Below are 18,218 nucleotides of genomic sequence, written 5' to 3' on the forward strand. Positions count from 1 at the left end.
AGTTTGAGGAATGTGCTGATCTTTGCATATTATGAGAACTATTTATTTCAACTTTCTGCACTGTTCCAGTTAGGTATGAATTAAACCATTTGTGCACTGTCTCACTCATGCCACAATACTTGAGCTTGTCTAGCAGAATTTCATGATTTACACAATCAAAAGCCTTTGAGAGATCACAAAAAATCCCAATGGGTGGTGTTCGGTTATTCAGATCATTCAAAATTTGATTGGTGAAAGCATATATGGCATTTTCTGTTGAAAAACCTTTCTGGAAACCAAACTGACATTTTGTTAGTACTTCATTGTTACAGATATGTGAAGCTACTCTTGAATACATTACTTTCTCAAAAATTTTGGATAAAGCTGTTAGAAGGGAGATTGGACGGTAATTGTTGACATCAGATCTATCCCCCTTTTTATGCAAAGGTATAACAATAGCATATTTCAGTCTATCAGGGAAAATGCCCTGTTCCAGAGAGCTATTACACAGGTGGCTGAGAATCTTACTTATCTGTTGAGAACAAGCTTTTAGTATTTTGCTGGAAATGCCATCAATTCCATGTGAGTTTTTGCTTTTAAGCAAGTTTATTATTTTCCTTATTTCAGAGGGAGAAGCGGGTGAGATTTCAATTGTATCAAATTGCATAGGTATGGCCTCTTCCATTAACAGCCTAGCATCTTCTAATGAATCCTATTATATCCACAACATTTAGAAAATGATTATTAAAAATATTTTCAACTTCTGACTTTTTGTTTGTAAAGTTTTCATTCAATTTGATGGTAATACTGTCTTCCTGTGCTCTTGGTTGACCTGTTTCTCTTTTAATAATATTCCAAATTGTTCTAATTTTATTATCAGAGTTGCTGATTTCAGACATGATACACATACTTCTGTATTTTTTAATAACTTTTCTTAATATGACACAGTAGTTTTTATAATGTTTGATAGTTTCTGGGTCACTACTCTTTCTTGCTGTCAGATACATTTCCCTTTTCTGGTTACAAGATATTTGTATACCCTAAGTAAGCCATGGTTTGTTACAAGGTTTCTTACGAGTATATTTAACTATTTTCTTGGGGAAGCAGTTTTCAAATGCATTTAGAAAAATGTCTTCATGCATTCCATTATATGGTGAATTTTATGTCTATATACCTGATGTAAAACCAACAACTTACAGCAGAAAAAAGCTAGGAGAAACACAGATGTTATGAAATCCTTATCTTCTAATCAAAGCACAAATGAAAATGAAAATTAAGCACATTGAAATAGAGTGCTGAAAGTTAGTTCACCTGTAACCTAACATATTCCATGGTATATTGATACTGAACATTTTGAAATAGCAGTTGTCTGAATATACCAAAAGCAGTCACTGAATGTAAACAGATAACACAAAAAGAAAATTATGTTTCCCTCTGAAATAGCTGTATTTATTATGTTGCTATAGTGTAACATTGTGGAATGTGTTCAATAAATACTCCTCAGTTGAAAACTTAAGACTGTGACTAATACGCAAAGCTTTAATATTTGTTGATAATCTAATGGTGTCTCACTTTAAGTTACACTGCTCAGCTTAGAGTATAATTAGTTCAATATGCTTTTTTCTGTTTCTAGGATGGAAGGAGATAAGCTGATGAGTACCATGAAAACAACAAAGAATGGTACAACAAATGCAAAATTTCATCTAAAAAGACATACTTTGTAACTTTTGTAAATTCAGTATCAAAACTTTTTAAGTTTTGACAACAGAATATGACATCAACATGGATAGTTAGACGGTCTGTATTCCATTCTTAAATTATAGACACTTTTAAGTCTTCTGATAAATAGTTTGAATAAAGTGTAATTCCTCACACGTATTCTAAAAGATTAAATTTGGAACATTTGTGATACACAGCAATACTGAAGTAGGTAATGAGAGGATTGGATACAAATAAATAATTGCAAGTATACAAAAAGGGTCATCAACTGGGAAAGAACTTCCTTGCATAGCCTGGAAGAAGTATTTTCCCTCTTTGTTACATATGATTCTGAATTCAAGAAAACCCTCAATGATTAAGATGCCAAATATAATTTTATTGATTTCTAGTTTTAACTAATCTTCAAGCTGTCTTCAGACCTGTAACACATAAATTTGTATCTAAGAGTCACAGAAGTGTAGATTACTAATACAAAAGTTCCATAAAACGATACACATCATAGCAAAGTTGCAATAATTAGTACACAATTGCCACATCATGGGGCACATCATTACAATTTGTGTGAGCAGGATCGTTTGTTATACAATGGGACAATGATTTAAATTACTGTATTATCATATTTACATTGTCACAATAATATTATAGAGCATTAATACATAATTAGGAAATGTAAACTGAAACTACAGCCCTTAACAACATAAAAATATCATGTACACTGTAAGACTGAGATAGTAAATATATGTGTGACACTGAGATGAAGCTTGTCCCGTAATGTCATTTGAAAGTAACTCTGGATACAGTGTGCATTATGGACTCTGTAGAAGACTAACTGATGCCACGCATCAAGGCCTATAGGAAGGTATGTTCTGCCATACGGAACTAAAAACTGATTTTTCCCCTATCATAACTAATGAATAATTGATGATGATAAGATAAATAACTATTTATATAAAATGAAAGAGTTAAATATATTTCATATTTGCTAAGTGAGTCCATACCAAAGTAGCATGAAAGTGTTAGAAACACCAATAAAGACACATACTATATTTGTAAGTTGAAGTAAGTATAATTACTCTTCAGTGGAACTAATATAAGAAAGCATAGGAGAATGCAGGCAGAATTCCATAGTACTATTTCTTATAATAACTACATATATAATCGTTAACAGCAAGATGTTTGATAATTCACAACGATTTTGTAATCATTATGAAACTTGTAAATGTAAAAAGGAGGATGGGAATAACTGAAATTTCATCTCCGACAATAACAGTGTTGTAATTTAGAACAAAGGATCAGACATTAATTACTCTTCCTACAAATCATAAGAAATCAATTCTCTACTATGTGAGAGTTTCAAGATATTTTCTAATGTCTCCTGACAGATATACTGCAATGGTCCCTTATACAACAGACAACTTACCTCATACTGCTACTGCAACTGCATGACCAGCAACATGCTAAAATAATTCAAAAGAAATGTTGCAATCTACTATTCCCACAACTATAGCCAACTATTTTTATATAGAATTTGATCAGAAGGAGTTCGTTACAAGCTTTAAGTGGTGTAAAAGTTAGTGAAACTGTTAAAGACTTTAATTTGCTATATTAACAAAACTGATGATTTAAACACTGGCAAACTTTACACAGACATTCTCTTTGTGTGACTGTATGAGAAACCACTTCATATATTCCACAATATCTATAAATGATAATCACATATCTGACCATAAAAAAGACACAAATATAGCTCTCAACCTATGCGTACACAAATCTGACAAATCCCTCCAGTCCACAACCAAGCCATAACTACATTCAGCAAAAAGGCAAATTACCAAAAATCCTCAATTAATACCAAAGTGTCCTCCAACTTTACTAGCATCATCATGACTGGCTGCAAACCTCTCAGGTTATTAGGTGTCTCTCCACAGATGGCTGTGTCTGACGACTTCCAACTCCTGTCAATAACTGTTTGCTCGCTACTACTTGTGATAATAGTATATCATACTCAGAGTTTGTGAGTGCACACCCCAACGGAATCAGTGGGCAACTTACTGTAGAAATAATAAACACCCAACTTTCATAACCCCAACCCTCACTTTTAAGAATTTTGTGGGGCAATTCTTGCTTAACATATAGGCAAGGAGCATACACAAGATTCTTATGTCACAAAGTTGAGAAGAAGAGCATTAGATATCTTACAAAAGTAATAAAATAGATAAACATAAACATAATATTACTTAAGTTATGTACATAACAGGAAATGAATAAGTTGTACAATTTATAAAGAAAATTAATATACAAGCTTCAGTTTTTGCATGTAATCACTCATATTCACATGATATTGATAGTACTTCACTTGAGAGGACAACAAATCATTATTTATAGATCTCCAAGAGTGTAAAGCAAGAGTCTTCAGTTGTGTAGATGCAAATGCTAGACAGAATTTAAAATAGTGCAATTTGTGAGGAAATGAAAATACAAGTATCGTTGTGCAGGTAAGAAAACATATTCACATGACATTGACAGTAGTTCAAACGAAATGCTATCAAAATCCTATTTACTAGTCTCCAATAGAGTAAAAAATTATCTGGCAATAGAAAATCAGATAAAGAAACCCATATTTTATATGCAGCACAACCAGGGACAACTGACAATGAGACCAAAATGTTAATATATTCATTTGAAGACAAACAAGTTTGCGATGAAAGCAGATTCAGGGACTCATTACATACATTATGTCCACTGATAACCACACAAAATGTTTATATATTCATTTGGTGATGCACATGTTTGAGATGTAAGCAGACTCAGTGCCTAACTACATACATTATGTCCACTGATGACCACACCATAATGTTTAAGTGTGACGCTCCTTTTCATACTCAGATGAAGACGAATGGCTGAATGTCTCTGAGCACTATGGGACTTAACTTCTGAGGTCATCAGTCCCCTAGAACTTAGAACTACTTAAACCTAACTAACCTAAGGACATCACACACATCCATGCCCGAGGCACGATTCGAACCTGCGACCGTAGCGGTCGTGCAGCTCCAGAATGTAGCTCCTAGAAGCGCTCGGCCACTCTGGCCGGCAGATGAAGACATAGTAGAGGGTCAGTACTGATAGTGTAAGGCACAGGTATACCTTGTTGAGGGCCATAGAATTCATGAAGACCACAAGAACATTGGAGTTCTATGCCTTTGAGAAAACAGGTTCTTGTAATTTACATAGAAGATCAAAAGTGCCATATGTGACAACAAAAGAAATTAATTATAATGAATAAATGAATAATAGTACACACTTGAAAATAAAATGTACATTATGTAAACAGGCACATAAGCTCAGTGCTCAGCAAATGACTCAAAGTATACATCGCCACAGACAATTACATAACTGTGGCAAGTTTCTTGCTAACCAAACATTTTCTAGACAAATTCAATTTCTGATGGTACAGAACACAGTGTACCATAAAGTACTTGTTTTCATCCAGAATATACAAAATGTGTGACATGTAACATCACTCAATGTCATACAGGTTTATCCAAAGACATTAATGGTGGCATATTTAAAAAATGTTACAGTTAATTGGAGATCGAAGAATTGATGTACACATTACAGCTACGTGTGGTGTAAATTATCATACAATCGAAAATTAGCATTGCTGGAAGATGCATTCACATACACAGTAAAATTACAGGTAAGCAATCATAATATGAAGTTCATATAACCGCAATTCCTGTGGTTGATATTTAGGAAAAATATATGAGTATACATGCAATTCTTTCTTCTATAGTATAAGTGAATCGAGTTCCAGCGAACATAAATTTGTAAGGAATGTCATTCCTTATTACTGCATAGTCAGTTTGGTTCTGACAATTTATAACACATTCAGTCATTCGGTATTGGGTCAGTGATTATCTCAAGTACTTCCTTATTATTAGAACATAATTATTTCAAATTTTTGGAGTCATAGCAATGTCTACATGATGATCATCGAATGGAAAATGGAAATAGAATCATAGGGTCAATATTGTGCGATCTCAAATGTCAACCTGTCTGTTCGTGTAGTCAGGGTTGTATGGCCATGCCTAGTTAATCAGAGGAGAAAAATAAATACAACATTCAAAAGATTTCTCTTATAAATCATCTGATAATGACATCACCTACTCTGAGATGAAACACAAAAGAGATTTATCCTCGAACTGTTCAGTAGTAGCTGAAAGAAATGGTTTAGTAACCCAAAATGAAGCCCATAACTTCTCTTGCGCTCCAGTACTTCTTAAGGACATGAAAAAAGAATCATCATTTAACAATCATTAACTTAAGAGATAGAATCGGCACTGCATCGCAGATGTAGCAGAACCATAAGTGACATTTTGAAATAAAATTGTTTAAATATAGCGGCAGTAAAGTACTGAAGTAACTTATTTTGAGCATTTATTTACAACATGCATAAAAATGTAGCAGATCAACTTCCATCAAGGCGCAAAAGCACTACATGCTGAAAAGAAAAAGCTATCAAAATGTATAACCTACTTATGTACAAGTCATGGATTAATGTCTTTAACATGACTGGGTACTTCTGGAATGTCTAGTTCTCCAAGAGACTACTGCAACATTCGCATTGCTAGAAAGTAACTCACTTGATACCTATGATACACTCCAATCTGGAAGTATTGTTTAGTTCATAAAAATACACACAATTCTGTGTGCCTTTTATTACTTCTGCAATAGACCAAAATTCAGTTATGGTAATGTCACACGCAAAAAAGTAAAGTACAGTAAGTATAAACAGCAACAAACAGAAAAAAACAAAATTTACATTGGAAGAGTTTCATTTCACAACATCATAAAGCTAGAAAATTCATTTCACATGTGTATCACATAACTCAGTAGTAGAGAAAAACTCTTGGTAAACCCATTCATGCTCGTTACTCGACAGATATATCAACATATTCACTTTCGCCTCCAAATAGGTGAAAAAAAATGTGTCATCAGCAAGCGCTGGTGCTTCATACAGGTAAAAGTTTCGTGTTTTCTTTAGTTTTCAGTGTATACGGCAGGTATGATTGGTATCTCAAACTGTAATTACTATTCTTTCCATCATCGATAGCTCTTATATGTCATAATACATCTCATCAGTAGCAACAAAACTACAACCACACTATCCTCTGAGAAATCCTTTCATGACAAAATAAACCTCTTCAGAAAATATCGCTGTGACTCTACCTTTGATCATTGTGTGCACAAACAGAACCTTCATGTATTTAGTACAGTGGTGGGTTGCTTTGTTTAAAGAGCGTATATTCCATAGCTTGTCCAGTTCAATAAGTAGCTGCAAAAAAGTTTATACCTCCTTCTTCAGTTGTATAAAATGCCCCATGTGTCCTCAGAATAATATATTTCATTAACCTTCAGAATTATATCCTATGGATCATGATCCACTTCACATAATATACTGTAACTGCACCATAATATTTACTCCATAATACAATCATGAGCTCCACATGGCAAGCTTAAAGCAAAATTCATCATCATATTCCATTTATATACAGTACAGTGTCACATAGATTCATCATGTGTACGCATACAACTCTGAAATTATCACTCATCAGGAAATAGCCGAACAAGCATCAGTCAGAAATGTTCCTAGCTAAACTACTGTCCATTAGAAATATCTTTCTGAATTCAGAACCATTCATACACAGTGTCTTATTCAAAATAAAGTTAGCAGTTGTTTATCCCTCCAGAATTAATGACCTACTTTCTGTAGGTACCCAATAGGTACCTACAGAGAAAGTCATGACATGCACTTCCTCAAAAATAACATAGTATTTGGCTGGTAAGGGTCAAAGCAAAATGCGCAACACAAGTTATTATAAAACACAAGAAAATACGTAATATAGTCATAGCGGACACAAGCTCGCTAAGCTGATGAAATTGGCGTTTGTTTGCAAGTATAGGCATTTCTTCAATTGCTTTCCGTTTTTCCGGATCGGATGAGATACCTTTCATAGAGACGAAGTGGCCAAGAAACTTAATTTGTGTTTTACCAAATTCTGATTTTTCTAAATTGACTGTAAAGCCATGTTGAAGAAATGTCTGTAATAGTTCGCTCAGTACTTGGTTGTGTTCTGTCCATGAATTTTCAGCGACCAAATTGTCGTCTGCCTCGGTGGTAATCCTGTCTTTCAAATACTTTGTTAAGATAGTATTAAGTCTTCGGACAAATGCAGCTGACGAAACATTGAGACCAAATGGTAATTATCGAAATTGGTAGCAGTTTCCAAACCAAAGAAAGGCTGTATATGTCCTATCTTCAGGATGTAATTCAATTTTCCAAAGGGTAGATTATAAATCAAGAGAACACATTATCTTTACTCCACGAAATTTCTGTAATAATTCATCTAATGTGTGTGGTCGTTCTGTTTGTGATCGCATAATGGTTTTGATCTGTCTGGAATCGAGAACAAATCTAATAGAATCAGCCTTTTTAACAACGTGAAACGGGCTGTTGTATTAACTCACAGTATGCTCAGTTATTTCCTGATCTAGCATCGATTGTATCTCTTGTGTAACTTTATCCCTGCATGCCAACGGAACAACATAAGGTAATACAAAAAATTTGTTATGTTTCTTAACACTGAATTCATGAGAAAAATTTTGTATAGTTCCTGTCTTGTGAGCAAAAAGAACGTGATTTTAAAATTTCGAATATTCATGTATGTCTGCATCAGAATCTACTTCCTGTCTAAGTGCTTTCTTTTTAATTAACTGTCCTGTGCTATTAGATTGTTCAGCTTCATTATGAAATGTAACGTCGTTCATGCAATCGTCAGCCTCAACAGGAAAGGGAAAACGCAAACAGTTCACATCTTCATCTTTGTTTGCCAACGAACATTGAAAATTAAGCGTCACTGGCACACGATTTAGTTGCAACACTACTTCATCATCGCAAAAATTTAATATCACTTTATATTCGCGTAGAAACCCCACGCCCAAAATTGCTTCTGTTGACAAAAGGAGAACTATCAGAAAATTCGCAGAAAACTTGAATCACTCCTTTCAATTTAGTACCAAAAGCAGCAAAGTTGGACAAACAGACGATTGAGCACATTTACTAAACACTGCCTCACTAATCGCATTAACTGGGACACCAGAACCAAGTGCAGCAGAAAGTGAAATGTTTCGTGTGGAAAAGTTTTACAATGGGATGTATAAGTGTATTTTACAGTCGTAATTTTCTTGCAACAATGGGTCTCTAATGTCATCAAAACCTACAAAGTTAATATGGTTCGTACGCTCACTGTCGGCAACTGAAAACAGTTCGTTTGCTTCCGTGGCTGCTAATAATTGCTGCAGGTTCATTTTGCCTGGAGCTGTTGCATGAGTTGGGCGGTCTGATTTCTACAGGTGTACCATGCTCAGTATTTGAATTTCTATGATGACACAAATTTTGGTTTGCTCTGTCATCACAATTATTTCGTCTTGCGTAACTGTAAGAGTAACGTGGGCTGGATGCCCTGATTTCTGCTTCCTGAGAGCACGTTCAAAATCAAAATTTGTGCAGTCACACCAGTTTAAATTTACTTTGTCAATACCACTACGTCTGAAATTGTCTACATTGACATAACGTGTATGTTCACGCGATCCTCGGTCTCTATTCCTGTACTGATAATTCCGACGGACGCGGGAATCATTTCTCGAAGGTCTGTAATTTGTACTGTACGGCTGATGTTTTTATCATACCTATTTTCGTCGCATCTATCATCATACCGTTCACATGAATTTCATCTACGTTTTCGGTTACGCTGCTGACGAAAATTTTCTCAATACTGACTATTATTGTAACTTTGTGTGTGGCCATGCAAGTCAACCCTACGACGTCCTGCCTGTGTCGTAATCTGAGAGATAATTTAGTAGAACAAAAGCGGAATAATTCCGACGGACTGTACAGAATAGTTAAATGTCTCTTAATTCACACCATGTTTTCAAAGTACTGCACAGGACTTGATAAACCCGATTGTTCATAATTTTGCATAATATAATATTACGTATCACTCGATCTTGAGTTGTTTCAGACCAGTAAGTGGACGATAATGCTTGCTAAAATTCACCATACATGTAACATTCACGTGCTATCGATGTCATTGTTCTCGCAGATTCTCCTTCGAGGTAACTGCAAATGAATTTAAGTTTGTGGCCAATTGGCCATGTTGGTGGTAAAAATTCGAATTGTTGCAAACAGTCCCTTGGGTAAATTTCATTGCTAGCATTGTTAAAAATCTTAAAATTTCCTTACTGAGAGAAAATGTTGGTAATCGAAGCTATCGTTTTTCTGAACGAATGAGTTTTCTCTCATACCGTAACTCGCATTCCAGGTATTGTGTCCCGCGAACTTGTCACATTCACAAGAGATCATTATTTCCTAAATTAGTGCGTTTATTGCGATTTCCAACGTGATTGAACCTATAGTATTATCGTTATTGTGACCAATCTTTTTTTCATATTCGCAACCTGTTCCTTTATCACATTTATTTTGCTGATTAATTGTCATCTGTCCTTCTTTAAAAAGTTGCACAGACTGAAATGCTTCTGTATCAGCAAATGGTGCCGGCTGAGTATAGTCTGGCCATTTTTCGTTTGCATGACTATTTCGAATAATTCTTCGACACGTTTTGCAACAATCATCAACTGACTTTGCGTCTTCGAAGATTCATTGTTAGTCTGTAGCTGTAATGAACTTTGTAGCTAATTCTTCTGTTTGCAGATTTTGTTGTGACGTCTGTTGTCTCCAAGATATCAACAGATTGTACATTGTCATATCAGGACTCAATGTTATTAACATCAGACTTGAGTTCCTCGCATACCTGACTTTTCATCCATTTGAGATTTCCTGTAATTTACGATTTAAATTGTTATTTGTCTCGTCACGAAACAATTTGAAGTTCTCTTACTATAGGTTTCAATTCTGTTCCTGTTTGCTACTAGATTTTTTGATCTCGATACGAAGTTCGTCATTAGATTTTTTTAATCTCACCAAGCTGAAGTAGTATTAACTATGTAACATCGTTACTGAAACACGGGAAGACATACTTACTCTGTAGAAGTAGAAACCATACCTGAATCTCTAATAACAAAATCGGATTGTCTCACAGTACTTGGCCCTCCTAAAGTACTTGTAGTTCCCTGAAATTCATCAAGCATTATTGGCTAATAACAGCATACACTCTGATTATTCACTGTATTATTCAAAAGTTCCCTGACTTTATTATTCTGAGTAGAATTTTCTACACTGTATCTGAAATTTTCCGGGACTTCGTTTGGAGCTACATCTGCAGTCTTGTCAATTTCTGCCTGTGCAGAAACTGTCATTGTAGCAATACAGCAGATGATACCAAATGCAAAACAAGTATCTTAACACACAACTTTTAACTTCACTGATACAAAATAAACGAACAAATTATGAACCAGAAAGATACTGAAATAAAAATTTTGAATTAATGCAAAGCAGTGCGCAAACAACAATGATGGTATTACAGGACTCCTGACCGGCTACTATTGCATAAAATTTGTAAATGCAGTAGCAAGCCGAAGCATGTCTAACAGTGAAATCCAACGAAACGAGATCCTGGCAGACAGTTCGACAAGTGAAAGTTGTTTAGTTTTTATTAACCTTAATATATGTGAAATTATTATTATTTGGGTTCTGGTGACAGACGTATGGAAATATGTGAGATCCATCTCTGGCAACAGTAGTATTCTGATTGATAAAAGAAAATTCATTAATCTCTGTATGACCATCTTTTCGGAGATGGTTAGGACTCGGCTGTTTAGTACAGAATGTCAAATGAAACAACTTTCTACAGGCTAATTTCCAAACTGTTATTTTATTGGGATATCGCTTTCTGCGATTTACTATCTTCAGGCCCCCTGACCGACGTGTAGGGAAATTCCTACCTCGGTTCCATCCAAATAGGGACTAGCATTGAAAGACTAGTATCTGTAAATTTCTGTTTGATTCAGGGATCAATTCAACCTTCATCTACCTACTCTTCCTACAAACCATAGGAAATCATTTCTCTAGTAACTGACTGCGAATTATAAGAGATTCTCTAACGTCTTCTGACAGCTCTGCAAGGTAGCATATTAGGACCAATACTATTCCTGATATACATCAATGACTTTCCCAGTAGCATTACTCATGGTGACAAAATTCCCTTCGTTGATGACAGCAATATTATAGTCACTGAGAAAACAAGATAACTAGTTGCCAAGCCAGCGAAAGAAACTCTCAAGGAAGTTTATGATTGGTCAATAAACAATAAAGTGACATTGAACATAACAAAAACTAATGCCATGAATTTCAGTGTGAAGAGGAAAAATGAAATGTTAAATTAAATGTACATGGCATCACTATAGACAGTGTAACAAATGCAAAATTTCTAGGAATGAATATTGATTCTCAGTTGAAGTGGTGTGAACATACAAAGGCACATGCAAACTGAGTGTCATCAGCATGTTATGCCCTAAGAATCCTATCATCATGGTCACAACTACTGGTACAACTGGTGCCATATTGTTTTTATAAAGAAACTGAATGATCGCCTTAAGTGGTGTAAAAATGAAAGATATCGTAAAGGACTTTAACCTGCTATATTCACAAAATTGATGGTTTAAACACTGAAAAAAATTAGACAGACCTTTCTTTTTGTTTGACTGTATGGTTAGCAACAAATTTAATTATTCCAGAACGTCGATAAACAACAATCACATCTCTAGCCACAACAAAGATATAAATAATACTCTCAGTCTATTGACACACAAATCTAACAAAATCCCTTCAGTGTGCAAGCAAGCAACAACTACATGCAGCAAAAAGTCAAATTACCAAATACCTCGATTAATACTAAAGTCTCCTCCTGCGCTATTAGGGTGCGACCTCTCATGTCACGCGGCTACTATCCTCCGGAAGCCGCGTCCGACCACTTCCAATTCTTGTCAACAACTATTCGCCCAGTACTACTCGCAATAATAATACTCAGATTCGTGGTTTATGTATGCATACCACAGAAGAATTAGTGATTAACTTTTCAAAGAAATAATAAAGTTCAACATTATATTATTCTAAGGATAGGTGTTCAACGCTTATAGCTGTGAAGAAAAGTAAAGGATGAATATTTACAAGCCAATAATTTACTTTTAAAAACGAGCCGAATGTGGGTTTTGTACATTTTAATTTTAAGGTATGGCATGATAAAAGCATATGCATTATATCGGTACCAACATATGAAAGTTTCTACACGTAGTAAAAGGTTAACAAACTAAGACATTACATTACGTGAAGAAGTCAACAGTCATGTAGCTTGTCACCTGAGGGCTACATATAAGAAGCAGTATAAGCTGTTAGAGGAAAGACGAAATTGGAAAAACACATCTCAATCCAATTATTGATATATAAAAAAAGAATTAAAATTCAGAAATCCACCACAAAACCTTATAAAGGAACTCAATTGGTCATGTGGAATATATTAATCACGCCAGTACGAAATGTAGACGGTGCTCTAGGTGCTACTATCGCACAGGAAGTAGAAAAGGAATATCACACACTATTACGACTTAGATATAGTACCATATTAGCATTTACTATCAAAAATAAATGTAAGCAGTAAGAAAAACTTCCGTTCATTACATATCATGTATTCATGAACTCATTCTGCAATGTAGTCTGAGATCTAGATGCTACATAACAATGAAAATGGTTGTTGTTGTTGTGGTCTTCAGTCCAGAGACTGGTTTCATGCAGCTTTCCATGCTACTCTATCCTGTGCAAGCTTCTTCATCTCCAAGTATCTACTGCAACCTACATCCTTCTGAATCTACTTAATGTATTCATCTCTCACTCTAGGTTTTCTACCCTCCACGCTGCCCTCTTCTGTAGCATCACATTTCGATTGTTTCTTTTCTCTTTTTGTGTAAACTAGTTATCGTCCATGTTTCACTTCCATACATGGCTACACTCCATACAAATACTTTCAGAAAAGACGTCCTGACGCTTAAATCTATACTTGATGTTAACAAACTTCTCTTTTTAAGAAACGGTTTCCTTGCCATAGCCAGTCTACATTAAACCCCCAGTACTTCGACCATCATCAGTTATTTTGATCCCCAAATAGCGAAACTCATCTACTACTTTGTCTCAGGCCTTCGTAAGCAACAACAACAAATAAATGGGCAGTAATTGTAAATGTATGTCTATCTTTCAGTGTGGAGTGAATTTTTATAAATCGTGTATAACATGTACAAAACGTCAATGTAGTGTATAAATCGGGATCTAGTTAATAATGAAACGTCCCCTTAGAACAAATTATACATGACTGTGCTTAAACTGACACACAATATTTTTTAGCGCAACGCAATCTGACTTTCAGAAATCCCTACAAAGGAATGGCCCTGACTAACATTAACCTATACGTTTCAGAAATCACTTACCTCACCAAAAATCTTCGTTACTCGAACTACTGCAATACAGCGAGCGCCACTACTGCCAGCTAAATAAAAGATTCAAACTACGGAAGGCACTAACTACTGATAGGGATAGTTAGCAAATGAAAGATTTTAATAGAGAACAAACAATGTATTTACCTTAATATCATCACAAGTCATAATATATGTAATTTCAAAACTCCGCCATCTCTCTCCTCACATCCACCACTGCTGGCGGCTCACCTCTAACTGCGCAACGCTACGCGCTGTTCACATCCAGCTGCCGCTGCCCAACACTACAATGGCAGACAACAATGCAAACTAGCCACAGACTGCACACAGCACAGCCAGTGATTTTCATATAGAGCGCTACGTAACGTTGCCAATAAGAAAACATAAACAGCCTACTTACATAAAGAAAACATAAACAGCCTACTTACATAGCCCCCATGCTCCCCACAAAAAATTTTACAAATTGTTTTGCGCAGTGGCCAATAATGATTTGAAAAAATTTTTCATAATTACAATAACAAAGATATCAAATGCACACACTTATTTATACAATGTTGGTCAAAAGCTAAAATTTTCTCACAGTCCATAAAGACAGTCCAGATTGTTCATCACAGTAAAATTTCAGTGTTTTTTTTTTCAAAGTCTGAGCAGTAAAAGACAATGCACACGGAAGTAGTGGATTTCCATGCAGTCTTGAAGAAGTAGTGTTGTCCTTCCAACGGAAAGACAGTGCTGACTCTTGACATGCAGACAGGTAATGGGCCACAACAGAGCAAACCCACAGCAGAGTCAGTCGAAGTTTTGAAGAAGATTGGTAGGTAGGTCATCACAGAGCAGACCCACTGGAGTCCTGGTAGAGAGTATGGTATTGGTGGGCCACCAGAGATGCAGACCCACTGCAGTCCTTGCAGAAATTGTGGACAGGCCCACTGTAGTCGTTGTAGAGATGGCCAGCAGCGATCTGTTGTGACTGTGCAGGTGCACAATCACCACTGAAGAGTCTTGCAGTTAATATAACAAGTCCATAACCACCACTTGTGCACGCACAAAGTTTTTGGAATTGTCCTGAGGAGTCTTGCAGACAATATAGCAAGTCCATAAACCACCACTCGTCCACTCAAGAAATTTTTTGGAATTGTCCTTAGAACCAGCAATGCTGTTATCCAGTCCCTTGCTGAATTATCAACACACGTGCAAACACTAACAGTCCCAACATCTCACATATTGTGCATTACTATGACCAACAGAAATGTGTGCAGTGAAATGAATGCTTACAAGTTACTGAATTTGATGAACTGGTTTCAATTACAATATTATAACATGAGAATACAATTACAAAGGTACAAAATACATCATTAAAGAACATAACAATACAGATAACATTTGTAGTACAAGCTTTACAAAAGAATCGAAATAACATACACACCAGTGTTACAGGATTTATAACATAAGTTCATACATAAAAGATCAGAATAACTTTTGAAACATCAACTTCACACATGAGCATTAAAACAAAACAGAATAAATAGTGTGTAAGCATATTTACAAGGTAAATAACATATTATTAATGCCAATTATATTTGAGGATAACAGTATTCCTCATCATAATGAATGTAGCTTAATATTAGAAGAAAAAATTCTATGAAACTACACAGAGACAGGAAGAAAACAAATACACAAGGGTACACAAACACATAGTGGGATAACACAAAAGGAAAGGACAGGGTTCGTTTTCAGTGTAACATTTGGTACTGCAGTCTAACCCAAAACTTCATTCCATAGATCGTTCGTCTTATTTCAACCTTTGCTTCCACCAAAAAATCCTATCCAAGCATGCTTTTTGTTTTTATATGTTCACATATTTTTCACCTCATTATTCATTTTTCATTATCTTACCTCATCATTTATTTCCAACAAAGTCCTACCTAAACCTGTTGTCCCTAAACCCTACTTTTTTGCTCACATCCTCTTTCAAAATACCTTTTTTTGGCCAAACGATTTTCTTATAGCTTCTCAATGCATTTTTTCCAATTCATCACAACTCGTTCTCATATAGCCTACCCCATCTTAAGCTAACTTAAATCTACTGAGCTCAGATGCTAAACTAAGGGACGAGGCAATGCAACAGTACAAAACAATTAACACAAACATCAATGACAAAAAATTTTAAATAGGCAAAGCAATTGCAGTACTACAACTAATATAAGGCACTGTGCAGCAAACAAGAAAAATAAAACAGTAGTAAAACTAGCTTAGAAGAGTAACACAAAGTCAAATTCAGTAACACTATGCCTGGCAAACAGCAGTAACTTATACCTAAACATGACAGCTCAAGCAGAAAAAATATTACAGTAAAAACAACAATGCAGATAAGGGAAATGTATATTCACATCTTAATGTCTATGTACTTAAAGTGGTGCACCACAAAAACTAATTCTACAAAAAATTACCAAGTACTTGAAAGGAAAATTATATATGCAGTTACTGTTATTAGTCCCTTCTTATTGTTCTTTCCATTCCAAGAGCTCCTTGTTTGAAGAATGTGGATCATAAAATAATTATTTAATAGATCTGTTGAGAGAAAGTGTTCACATTAGCAAATGCATCTAAGTTTATCTTATAAAACTAATGCTGCAACACAGCTGGAAACCAGATATTAAAAAAATGAGCAATCTCTCAACTACAAAGATAATAGATGTAAAATGTTTCTCATCATTTCATTAGGCATTTTAGTAAATATCATAAATTACGAGCTCCACAGTATGCTTTCAACAAGGAAATGTCAATAGCGAGGACAACGCCCACCCCTTTCTTTTTTTCTACCTGTGCTTCTGATGAGGCACTCACTAATGACTTGTTCTCCCGGCGTCTGACACAGCTGGGTGCCCACGACGCATTACACACAGGTGAACTTTCTTACGGAAATACACTCCTGGAAATTGAAATAAGAACACCGTGAATTCATTGTCCCAGGAAGGGGAAAATTTATTGACACATTACTGGGGTCAGATACATCACATGATCACACTGACAGAACCACAGGCACATAGACACAGGCAACAGAGCATGCACAATGTCGGCACTAGTACAGTGTATATCCACCTTTCGCAGCAATGCACGCTGCTATTCTCCCATGGAGACGATTGTAGAGATGCTGGATGTAGTCCTGTGGAACGGCTTGCCATGCCATTTCCACCTGGCGCCTCAGTTGGATCAGCGTTCGTGCTGGACGTGCAAACCGCGTGAGACGGCGCTTCATCCAGTCCCAAACATGCTCAATGGGGGACAGATCCGGAGATCTTGCTGGTCAGGGTAGTTGACTTACACCTTCTAGAGCACGTTGGGTGGCACGGGATACATGCGGACGTGCATTGTCCTGTTGGAACAGCAAGTTCTCTTGCCGGTCTAGGAATGGTAGAACGATGGGCTCGATGACGGTTTGGATGTACCGTGCACTATTCAGTGTCCCCTCGACGATCACCAGTGGTGTACGGCCAGTGTAGGAGATCGCTCCCCACACCATGATGCCGGGTGTTGACCCTGTGTGCCTCGGTCGTATGCAGTCCTGATTGTGGCGCTCACCTGCACGGCGCCAAACACGCATACGACCATCATTGGCACCAAGGCAGAAGCGACACTCATCGCTGAAGACGACACGTCTCCATTCGTCCCTCCATTCATGCCTGTCGCGACAACACTGGAGGCGGGCTGCACGATGTTGGGGCGTGAGCGGAAGACGGCCTAACGGTGTGCGGGACCGTAGCCCAGCATCATGGAGATGGTTGCGAATGGTCCTCGCCGATACCCCAGGAGCAACAGTGTCCCTAATTTGCTGGGAAGTGGCGGTGCGGTCCCCTACGGCACTGCGTAGGATCCTACGGTCTTGGCGTGCATCCGTGCGTCGCTGCGGTCCGGTCCCAGGTCGACGGGCACGTGCACTTCCGCCGACCACTGGCGACAACATCGATGTACTGTGGAGACCTCACGCCCCACGTGTTGAGCAATTCGGCGGTACGTCCACC

At 36.6% G+C, this 18,218-nt stretch overlaps 1 long non-coding RNA gene across 1 annotated transcript in view; it reads left to right on the forward strand.

The window, feature by feature from the left end:
- LOC126175511 (uncharacterized) overlaps positions 1 to 2,451 on the forward strand; it is a 50,269-nt gene extending 47,818 nt beyond the window's left edge. Inside the window, exon 2 of the long non-coding RNA XR_007535581.1 lies at positions 1,613 to 2,451. This is a non-coding gene — a long non-coding RNA (uncharacterized LOC126175511). The remainder of the gene's footprint in view (positions 1 to 1,612) is intronic.
- Positions 2,452 to 18,218: the final 15,767 nt, after the last annotated feature.

Source organism: Schistocerca cancellata, chromosome 3 (assembly GCF_023864275.1).
Source record: "Schistocerca cancellata isolate TAMUIC-IGC-003103 chromosome 3, iqSchCanc2.1, whole genome shotgun sequence".
Lineage (NCBI taxonomy): Eukaryota > Metazoa > Arthropoda > Insecta > Orthoptera > Acrididae > Schistocerca > Schistocerca cancellata.